General features: G+C 39.1%; 1 pseudogene; it reads left to right on the top strand.

Moving 5' to 3' along the window:
• LOC149142864 (glutamate synthase 1 [NADH], chloroplastic-like) overlaps positions 1-17980 on the top strand; it is a 107162-nt pseudogene extending 89182 nt beyond the window's left edge.
• Positions 17981-19022: the final 1042 nt, after the last annotated feature.

Here is a 19022-nt window from a genome sequence, read left to right as displayed (position 1 = left end):
GGGGGTCAAAACTGATCCGGAAGTTCAGGACCCAAAAAACTACTAAAAATAGTAAATGCTGAAATAAACAAGGAAACACATGAAACTGATTGGAGATCTAGGTGGAATAGGCAGGTGGCCACCAATATCCACTTGGATCAATCCTCCCTCCTTAGGAAGCAATGGTCCCCATTGCATGTAGAGCCTCCATGAGGTCAGGAAAATTATTTTGAACCCGGTCCTTGGTGAACCACTTGCCCTGGTGAAGGAGTTGGCTTTCTTTGAAAAATCGGTATAGTTGGATCTTTTTTTCGTGAGTGTTCTTGATTTGTGTGTCGATGAGCAGATTAGTTGTGGCCTGTTCCATTCAGTCTGGATTGAGCTTTGTTGGTGTGAGTTGTCTTGCAATGTCGGATGTGTCCAACAATGGTGGAAAGTATGGCCGAAGGTGGTCTATATTGAACACTATGTGCTTACCAAGGAACGGTGGGATTTTGAGCTTGAAGGCATTGTCACCTACATCCTTGGGTATGGAGTATGGCTCATATCGGAGCAGGATAATCTTGCGATGGGGTCCAACGAGGCGCTCCTTCTACAATTGTAGCCAAACTTTATTGCCCACCTGGAACTTGGGCAACACTCAATGTTGATCATGGAACTGCTTGTACTTAGCATTGGCTTTGTCCAATATATCATGGACCTGTTGGCAGATGTGTTGAATGCATTCAATGAAGTTGTTAGCCTTGTCAGCTTCGTATTAGACGTGAGCTGAATCTGCCTGAGTAACCGCAAATGGTATGGCCACATCAATGGAACATAATGGCTGAAATCCCAGCCCTACCTGAAATGGGCTATGGCCTGTTGAGTTGTGGAGAGCTTTGTTGTAACTATGTTGGAAATGAGGGAGGCTTTCATCCCATGTGCGTGGATGCTTCGAGTTGTATATGCGCAGAATGTCGATAGTTGTCATGTTGACAACCTCTGTTTGGACATTGGTTTGGGATGGAAATTCGCGGACTTAGTAATTTTTGTATCCAACATCGACCAAAGACTTGACCAAAATGCACTCAGGAATCTATTGTCCCGATCTAAGACAATGGACTGTGGGATCCCAAAGTGTACCCACACTCTCTCAATGAAGAGCTTAGCAGTGGCCTCTGCTACGATACTCTTCTTGCAAGATGCCATGATGGCCATCTTAGAGAATCTGTCAACAACCATGAAAACACAATCGTTGTCATGCTTAGTATAAGCAAGGCCCGACATGTAATCCATGCAAATAATTTCCCAAGGTCAGCTAAGAGTAGGTAGAGGAGTATATAGGCCTTGCTTCTTGATGGTTGGTTTGGAAATGGTGCAGGCAATGCAAGATCTAATGTAATTCCCAACATCCTAATGAAGTTTTTGCCAATAAAATTACTTCTTCAGTACCACCATTGTTTTCTCTACTCTAAAATGTCCAGCGACCCAATTGTAACACGCCTCCCAAATCCTCTTGGCACGCTCATTTGAAGGAACAAATATGTGTCCTAAGTGGCATAATAGTGTATCCTAAAGGTGAAAATTTGGAACTTGCTTCCCTTTCAGGAGTGTCTATTATGTGTTGTCAAATTTTGGATTGCTCTTATAAAGATTCAGCCACCTCAAGGTCTTGTGCCCAAAGGAGTTAGGCACAGTGATCAACGCCACGACTGGTGGTCAGCTGAGGAATTCTACAACATTATTGGTGTTTCCTTAATGTTCAAATGGAATTTTTGCAGGTAGGTGGACCATTTCTGATGGTGATCGTTCTACAACTTCCTTTGTGCTTGTATGAGCTACATTAGTCAGTGGTCTATGTGGACGTCTGTTTCCTTCCCCATAATGTAATGCTTCCATTTACAGCAGACCTGCACAATGGAATACATTTATTTGTCGTAAGTGGGATACTTTCGGACTGTGTCTGATAGTGTCTCACTTAGCCACTAGATGCCCCCGCTGAGTAATAACTGCACCAATAGCATAGTCGAAGGTGTCTGTCTCAATCTCAAATGGTTGTTGCAGGTCAGGTAATGTGAGCACTGGTGCAGAGCAGAGGGGATGCTTCAACTTGGAAAACACCTTCTGTTGGGTTTCAGACCAAAAAAACTTTTCTTTCGCTCCACCCTTAGAGAATTGACTTAAAGCCCAAGTGATATAAGAGAACCCCAACATGAACCTATAGTAGAAATTGGCAAGACCCAGAAAATTGCAGAGCTCTGTTAGAGTGGTTTGGGTTGGCCAATCCTGAATTACTTGTATCTTGGTTGGGTCCACATGCACACCCTACTCATCAATGATGTACCCCAAATATTGAACCTGGGTCATGCCAAAAGTGAATTTCTCCAAATTGGCACACAGCTTGTATTGTCGCAGGTTTTGAAGGACCTATCAAACATGGTGGAGGTGCTCTTCCCAACTCTGGTTGAAGATCAATATTTCATCTAAATACGCCACCGCGAATTCATTTTTGAAGTCTCACAAGGGGCATTCATCAATGTGGAAAGCATGACCAACCATTCGAAATGGCCCTCCTTCGATTTGAAGGAATTCTTCCACACATCAGAGGGTTTTATAGGAACTTGGTGATAACTGAACTTCAAGTCAATGTTGCTGAAATATTTGGTCCCCTTAAGCTGGTCCAGAAGGTCATCTATCTGTGGGATTGGGTACCTATTTCGGACAGTGATTTTTTTTCAATGCTCGATAGACAATACAGAGTCTCCATGTCTCGTCCTTCTTCTGTACTAATACAATTGAGCTCCCACAGGGTGATGAGATTGAGCTGATGTGCTCTTTCTACAAAAACTCCTGAATTTTCCTCTTGATCTCATCGTTCTCCGTAACATAGCGTCTATAGACTAGTCCATTGGGTAGTGGCACACCCTGGGTTAGATCAATGGAGTGCTTGACCTGAGAATGTAGAGGTACCCTTGTAAGTGAGGCAAAAATGTCCATGTACTCCTCCATGACCTTGTCCATCTGCTGCTGCTGTGCGGAGGAGCCTTGTTAGGAAGTCATGGTCACAACCTTCTTCTTGCCCTGAGGGTGAATCATAAGGAAAAAAAATTTCCTAGTCTAGGAATTGATCTTACTACATTACCTTGCAGTGATCAAATAGATGGCGGTAGGTGGGGCTACCTCTGGTATCCTATACAACTTATTTCCCAAAGTAATAATCACACAGCAAGGTCTACATTCATATACAACATGTCGCTTCCACAAGTATGGTTGTCTTAATAGCACATCACAAACTTCAAGAGGAGCAACGTCACACAGTACCTCATCTATGAAGGGCTTGATGTTGTAAGGAAGGCGACACTTTTGGCTGACATGGAGATCTCGTCCTTGGCAAAGCCACCCGATGGTGTATAGTTGCGTATGTGTTGTCATCAGTAGACCCATCTACTTCACGACCTCTACTGAAATGAGGTTCTTTTGGCTCCTGTTGTCGACAATGAACTCCAACGGAGAACCCTTCACTCACATATGTGAGTGGAAGAGGTGTTCCCCCTCCTCTGGATCTTCAGGCTCATTCTTCTAGATATTGGTGGTGGCCACAGTGGAACTGAGATCTGCATCAATGATCTTCTTCCTTTTGTCATTCCCCTTATTGGGTTCTGACTCAAAGTCAGAACATTCTTTTGAATCGAAAGCCTTCAACTCAACCACCAGTGACTACTTGGCCTGGCACTCACTTGTGTTGTGAGTGGAGATCTTATGGAACTCACACCATTTTCTCGTGGCCTTCTTTGTCTTCATGGTGTTTTTCTTTGCTTGCAACTTTGACAGGTTGTCTTGGGTTGCCCCGCCTTGGCTTTGGCATTTGCTCTATGGTTTCGAGGCACCTTTTCCTTGCTTCAGATTTGCAAATCCAAAGTCTCGCTTCTTCTGTTTAAACTTCTTCTCAACCTTGACAATGTATCAGTATGTCGTGACAAGCAGGGAGATGTCCAGGAACTCTATCTCTTCCTAGATGTACTTGTGTAGAACAGTCGCAGTACTTGATTACCAAATGCTGCTCAAAATCCTTGATACCCAAATTCATGCAGAAGGTATGGAAAACATTTGTAAACTCCAACACATCTTGGTCCCTTCCCTGTCGTAGTGTGGTCCACTTTATGTATTTATCTTCATAGCTCCTGACAGGGTAATATTGTTCCTTGATGGCATCTTGAAAAGAATCCCAAGTGGGTACAGCTAAAAACAGTGGGGATTCCCTCTCATTATTTCAATTCACATTAGGTTTCCCACCAGTCCTTGACGTGTGGGGTGGCTTTGAGAAGTGAAAAAGTAATATTTTCTTAATTGGAAAAGTCATGAATTGAAAAATATCCTTCCAACAAATTCAACCATTTATCTACAGCGTCTGCATTTATCTGGCCCTAAAATATAGGAATATCAAAGTTAAATTATACCTTAAAAGGAGTGGTGCCTCCAGAGTGGTTGATGGATGAATATGTGTCGCCTATGAGTAGCCGTCGGAGCATCTTGGAAAATTTATCTATCATCGCGTTCCTCTATCGCTCGAGAGCTTCCTTGAAAAATATTTTGAAAGGATCTCCTTTCCCCTCGTATTTATTTTCTTCTGCCATGGGAGGCCTTCGAGGTTTGTGGGGATGGTCTTGCAAATGTTCAACCAGTTCGATCCCTTACTCCTTATACCCTGACCTCGTTGGGGACATGAAAAGAAAAACATAGAAAGAGTAGACCGCTCTGATACCACTAATCCAAACTTAAACGGGAATGTAAAAAATTACATATATAACCATAAATACAGAGATGCAGTAGAAATAACACTTCACTTCATTAATATCAAAATATTGAAATATGCTTACAAATAGAATGGAAATAAACTAGCTCAGGTGATGGTAGATTATCTCTGAGAGGAGATGTGGTGGCTACATGCCTCTAAACTGTGTTACAATAAGGCTCAAGAGCCTATTTATTATTGAACAACAAGAGAAAACCATAAACAACCAAAACCCTAACCCCAGTAGATGTAACACCAAGAGTTTGTGGGCCCCATTGGGGTTAGTTGGGCAGCCAACTTCCTGAGGTCATAACTTGGTAATATTATCTCCATTTGGCACGTATGATACCTCATTAGAAAGGTCTCTCTAAATACTATAGGACTTTTGATTGGCTCGCCAAGACCACATGCTTGTTGCAGACCTCAAAAAAATGCCATTTAGGGCGTCAAAATTGTTTCAAAAGTTTAGGACTCGAAAAACTGCTAAAAATAGTAAATGCTTAAACAAAAAAGGAAACAGATGAAATCGACTGGAGGTCTAGGTGGAATAGGTGGGTGGACACCAATATCCACCTAGATCAGTATCCTCACAAGGAGTGGTTCTGAAAGTATGAAAGTTATGATGGTGGTGATGTTTTATTTGGAAATGGATCAAAAACTAGAATCATAGAACAAAGAAGAGTCAATATGAAGCTCACGAGTGGAAGGATTACAACACATCGTGGTGTTCTACACATCCCAAGATTGGCCATAAATTTAATTTCTCTAAACAAGATGATTGATGCAGGTGTAAAAATAAGTTTGGAAAAGGATACCTATAGAATGGTTCAAAGAGAAATGGTATTTCTAAGGGGAGTTCATATTGGAAATATGTATAAGTTGTTAGGAAGCATTTTTGGTGATGGGAGCAACAATTCTCTTGTTATTGAGAGTTGATAAGAAGAAGAAAAAAAATCCTACAATCTCTAGAGAAAATAATATGATGCGGCATAATAGATTGGGACATATCGGAGAGAAGGGAATTTGAGTAATAAATGGTAATGGTATTGTAGAAGGTATGTCTAAATTCTCTCTGGATTTTTTTATTTTTGTGAACATTTTTTATATGGGAAGTAGAATAGAGTAATATTCTCCCTTAGTGCTAAGAGATTAGAGGGAATATTACAATTGGTGCAAAATGATGTGTTTGAATCTGTATTGGTTCCACCATTGGGAAAATATGTGTATTATGTCTCATTTATAGATGACTTATTGAGGTATACATGGATCTATCTCCTCAAAAATAAATTTGAAGACTTTGAATTCAAAGATTTCAAGGATTTTTTGGGAAATCAAATGAAGAATAAAATTAAGGGGTTGAGGAAAAATAATGGTGGATAAATATGTGGAAATGAAGTTGAAGAACTATGTAAGAAGTGTGGTATAGCAAGGAAATATACTACTCCATACACATCTTAACTTAATGGAGTTGAAAAAATCATGAATAGCATGTTAATGGAGAAAGCAAGGAGCATTCTTAGTGTTTCTAGGTTAGGAAAATAATTTTTTGTAGAGGAAATAGATATTGTGTGTTACCTAGTAAATAGATCACCCTCATCAATGTTGGATTTGTAACACCCTTCTCCCACATTTACCCAAGCTAATCAGTCCACCAGGGTAAACATGTGATGAAGAGTTACTATGATATGATTCAACCTCCTAGATCACCTTAAGGAAGTGGAACCAATAGACCAACACTTTAAAGACCTCCCTTGGGAGCTAGAGAACCTCCAAGAGCCAACCAACCCCCCCAGGTATCTAACCCTTGAGAGAACTTTCTTCTTGACTAAACTAGACCCCCAGTCACTCCCATGAAAATCCTTCCATGTGACTAAGACCCTCCAGTCGCTCCCACAGCAAGACCTCCATGTGTCTGTGGCCCTTTTCAGCTAGTTCTGTGCCAATGACCCCAGATTCTGAGCCACTTTTTCAGGGCCAAGACTTAGGCCTTTTCCCATAACTTCATGAAACTTCCAGAAATGATAAATAAAAATATGAAAATGCCTCTAATGCAAAACTTGAACAAGGACCTGACCTAACAAGGCCTAGCCATGACCGATATTTCGTCAAACACATCATGAACGTGTAATCTACCGATAATATAAACACATCTGAGCATAAGGACTTCATACTTATTTGAGAATTATAAAAAATGCATGATGCCATCTCACAATAGTTGTATTATCGTCTATTAGGTCATACATTCATTAATAGTTTATTTATGAATCAAAACATGATGAGATCCATAACCAAAGTCTATCATAAACCATGCTTATAAACAACATATAACCAACATAATGATAATGATAGAACAACCATTAAATCCACATAATAACAAGTACATTACACATAAAACACAAGAGGAAAAGAGATTTTATTAACATATGCAAAAGCCAACCAGTCCAAGGACTTCCACGTACCACCCGACTATATATTGGACTGAACCAAATCTTTCTTTCATCCAATCACCCCTGTGTCATATTCCAAGCATGAATGTGGGACTTACAACAAACAACCAAGGCTTCCTTAGGCTTTACCGAAATCCACCAAGGGATTCCTAGGCCCAAGCTCTCATCTATACAACCAAGCTTTACCGCAATCCCACCAAGGGATTCCTAAGCCCAAACAAGAAACAAACACTACCAGGCTTTACCGCAATCCACCATATACCGGTCCAAGGATCACTAGGCCTATATAAGCATGGACGCCTCTAGATCTCTCCACCTAAACCATAAATAATTTTTTCATCTCCACCCTCTAATATTTAATGTATATCTCGTCATTCACTAGTCAAGGATTCCTAGGCTCAACGAGGGTATACACAATCAGGCTTTACCGCAATCCCACCTTCACCAGTCTAGGGATTCCTAGGCCTTGTGCTTCTCCCTGAGACCACCCAACTCAGTTTCAAAACCATTCAGTAATCCAACTCAATCAAATAAGAAAACCCCATCACACCATGGCCATCCGGAAATGGCAAGGCAAGGTTGAGAACCACTATCACACCTAGAAAAACCCATGCCAATGATAGCAAGAGAACCAAAAAAACACATGCATGTACCATGCATGCCAAAACTAGCAAGGAAATCATACATGCAACTCAATACCTACAAGTAATCCCATTCTATTTACTTGATCCCACTCTTCCTTGCTTTATCTTTACTTCCCTTTGCTTTATTTTCCCTCCTTTATCTTCCTTCCTCCAATGCTAGAGTGCTCCAAGAATAGCCTAAGTGTATGAGAGTATGAGAGATTAGAGAGAATAGAGAGAGAGATCCAAAGCTAAACTGACAAAATGTTGTGGACTGATCTTCATAAGCCTTTTTATCAATGAGGCCTCTATTTTATTCAATTTCCATTATTTTTCCTTCATTTTCCTCCTCACAGGCAACCTATGACCTTTCACCTTCCTTTTCTCATATTTTCCATTATTTTCAGAAATAAAATGCCAATTAATGCCTCTTGCCTTTCCAAAGCCTTTGTTATTGCCTTTGCCAATTTCCTTAGCCATTAATAAACCAAATGAACACCTGCTAGGATGTTTTTACCAAAATTCATCTTGGAATAGGTGTCCCATGACTTTGGTTATTATTTTGCCTTTATTAACTTTATTACATGATTTTTTAACCCGGGGATGTTATAGGATGACTATACTCCACATTAGGTATGGACTAGTAAGAAACCCTCTTTTAAACATCTCATGGTATTTGGTTATGATGCCTATGTACCCTTCCAAAGGAGAATAGGAACAAGATAGATAAGAAAGTTGAAAAGTGTATCTTTATTGGATATAAAGATAATCTGAAATGTTATAAGCTTTGGAACCTAGAAATTTAGAAGGTTGTGTATAGTATACATGTGCTATTTTGAGAAATCAAAGATGTCAAAAAAGAATTCCTACCAAGTGAGAAATGACTAAAAAGGATAGAGTTTGAATTGAATGATGATGAATTAGACTCTATAAAAGAACAAGAAGAAGAAGAAGAAGTACCACATACTCTAGTATTGAGGAGATCACTTCAGAAAAGGAAGGTCGCTAGAAAGGAATAATCCACCTTATTTCCATTTAAATTTTTATTTTTTTATTAGTGATGATGATCCTAGAAATATTAGGGAGATAGTGGATTTAAGGGATGGAAAACTCTAGAAAAAAGTCCATGGTTAAAGAAATGACAGCATTGGACAAGAATGAGGCTTGGCATCTAGTGGAGTTTCCATCTAAAAGAAATGTCATTGGCAGAAAATGGGTGTTTAAGAAGAAGTTGAATGCAAAAGGATGAATGGATAAATATAAAGCTCGGTTAGTAGCAAAGGGATATTCCTGGGTAGAGGGAATTGACTTTGATGATATTTTTATCTTGTTTCTAACTTCCATTATATTTATTTAATCTATTCTTATTTCTTATGATTATGAAGTAGAATGGATGGATGTGAAGACAACATTCCTACATTGGGATATGGAAGAAGAAATCTACAGGAATTAGCTAGAAGTCTTTGTTGTTAAAGGAAATAAAAAGCTAGGAATCAAGCTTCAAAAAGTCCATGTGTGGGTTAAAGTAATCACCAAGGATGTTGTATCAAAAATTTGATACTTATATATTGGGACTTGGTTTCACAAGGAGAAAAGTAGATCACTTTGTGTATCTCAAATTAGTTAGTGATCATATTATTTATTTGGTGTTGTATGTGAATGATATGTTGTTGATTGGAAATGACAAGGAAATCATCCAGAAAGTGAAAACTTAGTTATTTTCTAAATTTTAAATGAAGGATTTTTATGTTGCAATTTTCATTTTTTTGCATCAAAATTAAAAGAGATCAACAAATAAGAAACTCTAGTTAAGTTGAAGGAAGTATGTCGAGAAATATTGTAGAGGTTTAATATGCAGAAATGTAAACCAGTAAAGGTGTCTATTGTTGTAGGTGTAAATTTATCTACAAATCAGTGTTCTAAGACATGCGAAGAGGAAGAGGATATGTCTTTTCTTTCATATTCCAGTGCAATCAAAAGCTTAATGTATGTTACGGTATGTACTAGACTAGACATTGCACATGCAATATGAGTAGTGAGTCAGTATATGTCAAAACCAAGGAAGGAGCATTAGACAATATTAAAGAGGATTTTGAGATATTTCTGTATAACTACTAGCTATGGTTTGTGCTACCAAGGAACACCGAAATTGGATAGATTCTTGGACATATATGTCTTGATGTAGATTAAGATGGGGATGTGGATTGTAGAAGATCTACAAGTGGGTATGTATTTAACCTATTTAGAGGAGTAATCAGCTGGATGATCAAGATATAGTCTATTGTGGCATTCTCAATTACAGAAGATAAACACATGGAAGCCAACATGTAAAAAAATTGGTGTGGTTACAAATATTGTGTTCAAGTATTGGGTTGATACAGTGAGCTATGAGGATACATTATAAAAGTCAGAGTGAAATATTCTTAGAGAAGAACGCAATTTATCATTTCAAGACAAACAATATTGATGTTTGGTATCACTTTTTGAGAGATATGATTGAAGACAAGAAGATGTTATTGGGAAAGGTTGACATTTTGAATGATTTTGAAAATTCATTAATGAAATATCTTAGCAACAAGAAGTTTTCTTGGTGTAAAGAAACAATGGGGATTATTTCCATGTTTTGTTGATCATGTACTTTGCAACCCCTTGTGTTTAAAGAAAACAATGTGGGTTAATGTTGGGTATGTGTTATATTCTTTGTACAATTATCCACATTTGTTGTACATTATGTAGAACATAGTGGTGGGGTCATTGGTGGAGTGAAGCCTCCCCCCCCGCCATTTCTTGAGGGATTTGCAAGGGGGCGTAAATCCCCTCTACACGTATGTTTAAGGTTAGCACCCCAAAAAAATATTTTTGGGCATTTCTTTTCATTCATTATTAATGGTTTTTAGCACATATTTTTTGCCTTTAGTGATTTTGTGGAGCATGGGTATTTTTCTCATAGTTTTGTAGTTTTGGTTAAGGAACTGTGGTTGTATTCTAATACATGTAAAATGGACTGGAATTATATTTATATATATATAGTTAGTTAGTTTTCCCAATTTTGGTTTCCAAGATAAAATCTCAATATCAATGTGTGTGTTTTCCATTGCATCTTTTTTATTTTATTAAAAATCTATTGCATTAATTAATTGTACAAGTTTAAAACCTACAACTAATAGCTAGCTCATCCAAAAAATACTATGGTCAATAGATCCATTGAATTCTTTGTTATAACAATGTTGAACAAATGGGAGACTCTTATCGCATGTATGCAAATGCTTAGGGCTGTATATATATTGGATATGCATTGTAATTCTATTGAACACTTTAGTTTTTCCATCTATTTGGGTATGAAAGGAAGTTAATTTGGTCAACTTGGTGTTTATCAGAGACCATAGGCTAGACCAGAAAGTACTGAAGAATTTACTATCCCTATTTGAAATAATGGTCTACGGTAGCCCCAAATGAATACAGACATGACAAAAAAATATCTTAGTAGTGGCTACAGTTGGGATACTCCTTTTACATGGTATTAAAGTGTTCATCTTAAAGAAATCGATCAAGAAACACAAAGACACAATCCTGATCATGTTTGGTCGAGGGAAATATTAACATGTAGTCCATGGAGATTAACCCTTGGGGCTTGTGTAGGGTAGATAGAACAATGTACAACCCTTGATTCTAGATCATTGGTTTAGTGATAACATAGACAATGCACACCCTAATATTCTAGCGAACATCTTGACAAATATTTGGCTAATAAAGATACTTCTAAAGTATAGCCACCTCCTTCTCCACACTGAAATACCCTACCACCTAACTATAATGTGTATTTCAAATTAGCTTTTCATGCTTGCTTGAATAAACATAAAGATGGCCCATATAGCTCAAGAGTCTACCTTAGATGTGGAATTCTAAAACTAGTTTGCCTGCACTCAATGTCTGATAACTAATAACAAAGCTAGAGTTACCATGGTATAATTTAGGCCAATTGGAAGTATCATGCCCACAATATTTAAGAATTATGGTTAGAGTCACAACTAGGAGTTGATTGAGGTATTTTTCAACATGGGTTGTGATTCCCTTCTTGCATTTACATTAAGCTAGAATTGTTAAAGATAGGTGGACCACTTATTATGGATTTCATTATGTAACTTTCCTTCTATTTGCATGAATTATAGAGGCTTGTGATCAGTATATATGACCTTTTCCTTTCCAATACTATAATTATGCCATTTTCATCGTGCATGCACAATGGAGTACATCTCCTTGTTAATGGAGTAATTTCACTATGATAGACCACTAGATGTCCATACTAATTGAGGACTACACAGATTACATAGCTGAAGGCATCTATTTTGATCTCAAATAGTTGTTGCAAGTTTGGTAGCATGAGGATTGATGTAGAGAACAAAGCCAGAGTTACCATGGTATAATTCTAACTAATTGGAAGTCTCATGCCCATAATATTTATGAACTATGGTTAGAGTCACAACTAGGAGTTAACTGAGGTAGTTTGCAACATGGGTTGTGATAACCTCTTTTATTTAAAGTTAAGATGGAATTGTTAAAGGTATGTGAACCACTTTTGATGGAGTTCATTCTATAACTTTCCATGTTTCTACATGACTTATAGAGGCTTATGATAAGTATATATGACTTTTTCCTTTCCAATACTATAATTCTTCCACTCTCATCATGTATGCACAATGGAGTACATCTCCTTATTAATGGAGTACATTTCACTATGATAAACCACTAGATGTCCCTATTAATTGAGGATTGCACAAATAGCATAGTTGAAAGAATTTATTTTGATCGTAAATGGTTGTTGCAAGTTTGTTAGCATGAGGACCAATGTAGAGAACAAAGCGAGAGTTACCATGGTATAATTCTATTCAATTGGAAGTCTCATGCCCACAATATTTAAGAACTATGGTTACAGTCACAACTAGGTGTTGACTAAGGTATTTTGCAACATGGGTTTTGATACCCTTCATGTATTTAATGTTAAGATGGAATTTTTAAAGCTATTTGGACCACTTTTGATGGAGTTAATTTGGTAACTTTCCTTGTTTCTGCATGAATTATGGAGACTTGTGATCAATATATATGACTTTTTCCTTTTCAAAACTATAATTCTTCCACTATCATCATGTCTTCATAATGGACTAGATCTCCTTGTTAATGGAGTACATTTCACTATGATAGACCACTAGATTTCCCTACTAATTGAGGACTGCACTGATAGCATACTTGAAGGCATCTATTTTGATCTCAAATGGTTGTTTCAATTTTGGTAGCATGAGGACCAATGTAGAGAAAATGTCTTGTTTCATATCCTAGAATGCTTTCTATTTAGACTCAAACTAGGAGAACTTGGGTTTAGCTTCATGGTTGGTCACTTGACGTAATGGAAAAGTAAGAGAGAACCCTAAGATGAACCTATGGTAGAATTTAGCAAGGCCCAAGAAGCTATGCAGGTCAATCACAGTCATCAAGTTTGGCCAATTACAAATGACATGAATCTTGGTGTTGTAGTGCTTTTGGAGCAAAAGTGTACCAAAAAACACCCCCTTAGAAGTGGATTGTTACATGTAAAGGATCGCAATAAAAATTGGTGTTGTAAGTGGAAAGAATGAAATAAACACAACATTGTAAATATTAGAAACAATGCATACATAAACATAAGCTTAAACAAAGAGGTGCATGAACAAAACAATGCTCAAATGGAGAAAACGCATCAATAATATATGGAAAAATCTCCCATTATTGGTTGTTGGTGGTAGAGGTTGAATACAATTAGAATCTCATACACTTGAAGAGAACTCTTTGAGCTAGGGAGCTCAAAAATCCTCAGCAAAGGGGTTTCTTTTCCTCAATCTCTTTGCAAGTTTCTCCTCTCTCTCAAAGAAGTGGGAACACTCTCCAAAGGGTGGATTCCTCTTCACTCACTAAGATGTTGAGTTTCTTAGGAGAAATTGGGCCAACATGCTAGTGCTCTTCACTTCCTTGGTTTCAACAATGTAATGGTGTTTTGTTCACACATAAATTTGGCCAACATAATTTGGCTCTCCCATGGCATGTTTATATAGAGTTTTTTGAATCCCTATTCCCTCTCTTGGTACACGTATGATAAAGACACATGAGTAGGATAAGAAGATTCCATTGAGGGTTGCACTTCTCTAAGGAAACTCAAATTCGGTTGTACTAGGCCGATCTTGTATCAAAAAATCAGCTTCAAGTGTGTAGAGTGGTCTTGGACTGCTGAGTCATCTTTTCTGCAACCACGCGGAATTTTGAGAATATGCCACGTGCCCACATTTATCGTAGAAATATACATGCGTCCTTAATTGATTTCCTTTATATTCTTCTGGACACTTTTAATGTCTTTTGGATTATACTAGTAGGTTTATGATTTTTCAATGTTAACAGTTGCCCATGGATGTATGAGGTTAGGAACAAACGTATAGCTGAAATACATCATGTTTTCATTTCCTTTGGGGAGTCTGATTAACTTTTCGAGAGAGAGGATAGTGTGTTTCGGAGATGAGTAGAGAAAATCCCCTTGACTAAGTATGAATGATACCCATGCTCTAGTGAAAAAACTATAATAATGGTTAGTCTATACGAGGTCGGCATGTCCTATGCTCGTTATTATGGTTAATCGAAATTGATTACAATCGGACAACAAGTGATTTTTTGTCCAGTCAACGTGGTGGTTGTTGATGTGCTCGTAGTTGACGATGAAAAATCGTTGATGCCCTCAGGGGTGCTATTTGGTCAAATAGGCAAAATATTATTTTCCTATGCATATCTTGGTGAAGCACTTTGTTGATGGGTGTTGTGTTATGCACATGTATTTGGCGGCAGGTACCTACGCCACATCATAATATAAGCATTGTTGTATGAGGTGCTTAGTGATGTGGGGGTCTTCGACTATGTGAATGAATTGCAATAATAACTAAGAACGGCACCACCTTGACATGAATGATTGAGTTGATGTCGAATGTCAAGGGGGTTGATGACATCTCTAGGCAATAATGGTTCGCATTGTGCCACCCGAGGATATCCTTATTAAGGGAGGGAGTATCAAAGGTACTACCTCTTTCTTGGAATATATTAATTGAACTCGACGGGAAAGGGGTTTCATCCACCCAACATGGTGAGTTGGGAAATCAATGTGAGAAACAGATTGTTATAAATTGGGTCATATAGTCATGATAACAAAGGTTACCAATATTGGAGGATATGGATAGTTTATTAGTTATTCTGAGGTCAAAGCTTGATATGCAAATGGACGCGGTCAAAAAAATCTTTCTGATGATCCTGGAGTCAGTAGGATTTCCAGGATGGGTGTAAGTGATTTTTGACGGACGTGAAAAATGGGGGTGATTTGCTGATGAGTTTTGACCAAAGGTGATTAGAGACTGTAGGCTAGAACGAGCCATGAATTGTAAAAAATAAATGTGTATGGTATATTTTTTTTCCTTTTTATTTTTTGAAAAACCTTTGTACACTTGCCAAAAGAATATGGTTTGGTTTGGATGTACGACCACGAAGACAGGTGCCCCATGATGACAATAACAAGTGTGAAGGTGTAATGTGTATACTGAGGGTGGGGGGCCCATTGGTTGGTCTTCATGTCGGGTGGTTGGGTGAACTGGTACAAATGGGCTATGTGATGCGGATGAACGATAGGCCAAATGTAGGACATGGAGGTGCATCCATTAGTATTGTGAGAGGGTCCGGGAAAATAGGATGAATGCATAATGAATGCAACATAATGAGGCTAATATTTCAGATACTCATGTGAGATGGTTCACGGGTCAGAGTGAGTGGTCATGGCTCCTTTGTGTGAAGAAGGATCTACAATGATGAAGAGAGCCATGGAGGGGGGGGGGTTTCTGTCAACCAGCATGAATGTTTATCATGTACAAGTGTGAGATGGTGATAAACATGGTCGAGATGTTGGAACTTATGTCATATTTTGAAGAAATGATGTCAAGATATGAAAATATTTTTAAGGGGGATCCTATCATGCTGAGTGGAGAATGAAACCTTCTCTCTTTTTGCTTGTCGAGGTGTTGGTTGAAGTTGACCATGTGTGATGTTCTTGCAATGGACACAACCAAACCCCGAAGTGAAATAATCATTTAATGCATACATACAAAATGAATGGTATGGACTTAGAGAATTGGAGAAGTACCTGACATGTGCGATAGGTCGAGAAAATGATTTTTTTGTTTGTTTATGGGGATTATGCCATGATGAAGTGTTGTGGGACTAATCTTCACGTCTTTTTCAGTTTTGTCAATGGAGATCCCAGGCTTCTGTAATGTATCCCAAGAGATGGAAAAAAGGGTGATAGATAGGGCCATGGGGCCCAAATATCAATCATTTGTATTGTTGAGCTATGGAGGTCAGAGAGCTTTCCTGAAGCGTTTCTTTCCATTTTGGTCAGCCTGTGCACCCAGGATTCGCGTCATTAGAGAAGGGTAATAGCTTGAGCCCTAAACTTTGTGATTTCCAATCTGTCAGGTTAGCTAGTTCGTACAGGGTTACCTTGTATGGCCTTTTTAGGTGTAATCTCAAGGACCGCGCGAGTGACTCTCCTTGAATAGCACGGTCATCGTGCAAAATAGGAGTTATGCACGAAGACCCCATGTGAAATGGGTACTCAGACGCATGTTTTGCACGTCTAAGTTATGGGTTTGCGCGATGAACCCTACTAGGGCTCATCACAACTTTTCCAAGCATTTTCCCACCAAGTGCGTGCCTGTATGAGATACAGGCATGCTCACCGTGTGTTGTTTTGGACAACAGGCACGCAGTGGGGGGAAAATTGGTTTTTTGCCCCCATTTTGATTTTTTGAGGACCTAAGGGGTTCTCTTTTCTGACTTGTGGCATCCTTGGTGATAGGATGATCTAGAGAGAGCAACACTAGGATATTCTCTGGAATGTTGTGTCGCAGAATTTTGGTGCGAGGCATCAGCTAGTGCAGTGGGGGTTGCTGAATTTTCTTCAGAACCGATTGATGAGGTCACAGAACAGGTTCCTATGATATCTGTTTAGTTATTGGGATGCAGATCACCAGGTGATGTTTATCCACCATACAAACCTCCTTATATTGGCGAAGACTGACATCTACTTTATTAGTGGCTTGATCTCGCGAGAGGAGGTGTTTTTATATGCACTTCCGAGAGGTGATGCTAACATAAGGTTTTAGGCTAATCAGAACTATGGTGCTAACCCTATTTTAGATGGTTGCATGAGGATCACAACAGTGGAGGATCTCTCTGAGCGAGTAGTGTTGGCTATGATCGTTAGACTAGTGGATTCGACGTCCCCCAACCGGTGCTCAGGGCCGCATATTTTGATTCTGCAGCGACTTCAGGCGGGGGAATTTTTTGACTTGGCACAACTAGTGCAGTAGGGGATGATGTCATAACTTACCCAGGTTCAGTGTTTGATGTTGAAGAGTTTTGGTTATGGGAGTGTGCTTTGCAGCATACTTTACGAGAGGTGGTTATGCTCCGCCTTGTTATTGCAGTACTAGTGGGGCCTCCTCGAGAGACTCGCATGCATCGTTGGGGATGGGTGATGCTGCGGGAGGGCAGAGGAGAGGTGGGTCAGTACTGGACCAACATGGTACAACATTGGTTCGAGTCCAACCCCCAGTTTATATTGGACTACCCGTACCATGGGGTTGACTTCCGGGGAGATTCGGATATGGGGCTTCCTCCAAGTGCTGCCTGGGGACCATCAAGTATATGCTTGTTATTTCTTCATTTGTCATTTGTATACATATGTTTTTTTTCATGTATTTATGATTTACAATGATATCGACATTATGCTTTGTTTACTTACAGATGTGGGGACTCGAGGATGTCCACTGGCCTTTCTGGTTGGCCATGATTCAAGGCACATGGGCATTGTGGGGGACATCCCTGTTCCTCAGAGACCCTGGGTACCAAGGCCACCACCTTATCCTCGAGATGGCTTAGAGCGACCAATGAAATGGCCTCGTTGGAGATTGTTGGGCCCTCCGGAGAGGGGACTATGGATACAAAGAGACTGGTCGTGCGAGCTGAGGAAGCTGAGGCTCAAGATACTGCTGAGGTGGAGTTACAACGGTACCATAACTCCTATAGACAAGCAGAGACCTTGATCGGACATGTGCCCTTTGAGGGGTGGGCTCACCTTCCAGAGGTTGTGGTTGAGACGAAAATGTCCCAAGAGTAAGAACATCGACTGACTTTGCATTGTATTGCTATGGCGATAGCTACAGCATGTCCCATCTTGGCTCCTGATGCACAGATGGTGCCACCAGGGCCCTAGGGAGACTGGCTATGTATTTTTATTTTTATTTTATTTCAAGATGATGTATCCACCAAGGCAAGCACCCATTTATGAGGATGCTCCCCTGTATTTTTGGTGACTTATCCTTCCTGGTCACAAGCCAATGATTTTTGTACTCATGTATATTTTTTGATGTATATACGAGGCTATTTTTTGTGGCTCTCATTATGTGATATATGTGTCCATACTTCTTAGTCGATTTTTGCATTTGTGTTTCTAGATGTATCTTTTGTTGATGTTTTATATATCTTTATGGTTATATATATGTGATGCATGCCAGTCTAGGATTTGATTAGCGATGCAATCAGCTATATGATTTTGATCTCTGGGTACATGTGTAAATGTGAATTGATCAAACTTTCTAGTTAACATTTGTGCATGCAGATATTTCTAGCTAACTTGGAATGTCCTATTTAACTAGGATACTACGAGCTAGGAATCAAGGAATACATGCATGTGACAAATACCTAGGTGGTAGGCATCGGCCAAGAGGCCTATGATGACATCATATTCTTCTTCATTGTTGGTGGTTGACCCAATACAAATTCCATTGAAGAGACAAGGTGTCCGTTCATGAGAGTATATGGCCCATGTTGCAACAGGAAGATTTTGCGACCATCGAGATGCATCGTCTGCAAACCCGTGGTGATAAGCTGGTAGAAGATCCATTTATTAACATGAGATAAGAGAGCGATTTTTAGAATACATACATGATGAGGTGATCATCATAAACAATAAGTCATTATACATACATGCTTACTCTAACATTTCATGCATGAATTTTTTTTTGAGGTAGAGACCATTGACGGGATTTTTTAGGCAAGTCTCGTCAGACTCTAATAGTATGTATG

Source organism: Pinus tabuliformis, chromosome X (genome assembly GCF_031772625.1).
Source record: "Pinus tabuliformis cultivar Carrire ecotype Pingquan chromosome X, CPIR1, whole genome shotgun sequence".
NCBI lineage: Eukaryota > Viridiplantae > Streptophyta > Pinopsida > Pinales > Pinaceae > Pinus > Pinus tabuliformis.
The sequence above is the reverse complement of the archived record's forward strand: the minus strand, read 5'-3'. Positions and strand labels throughout refer to the sequence as shown.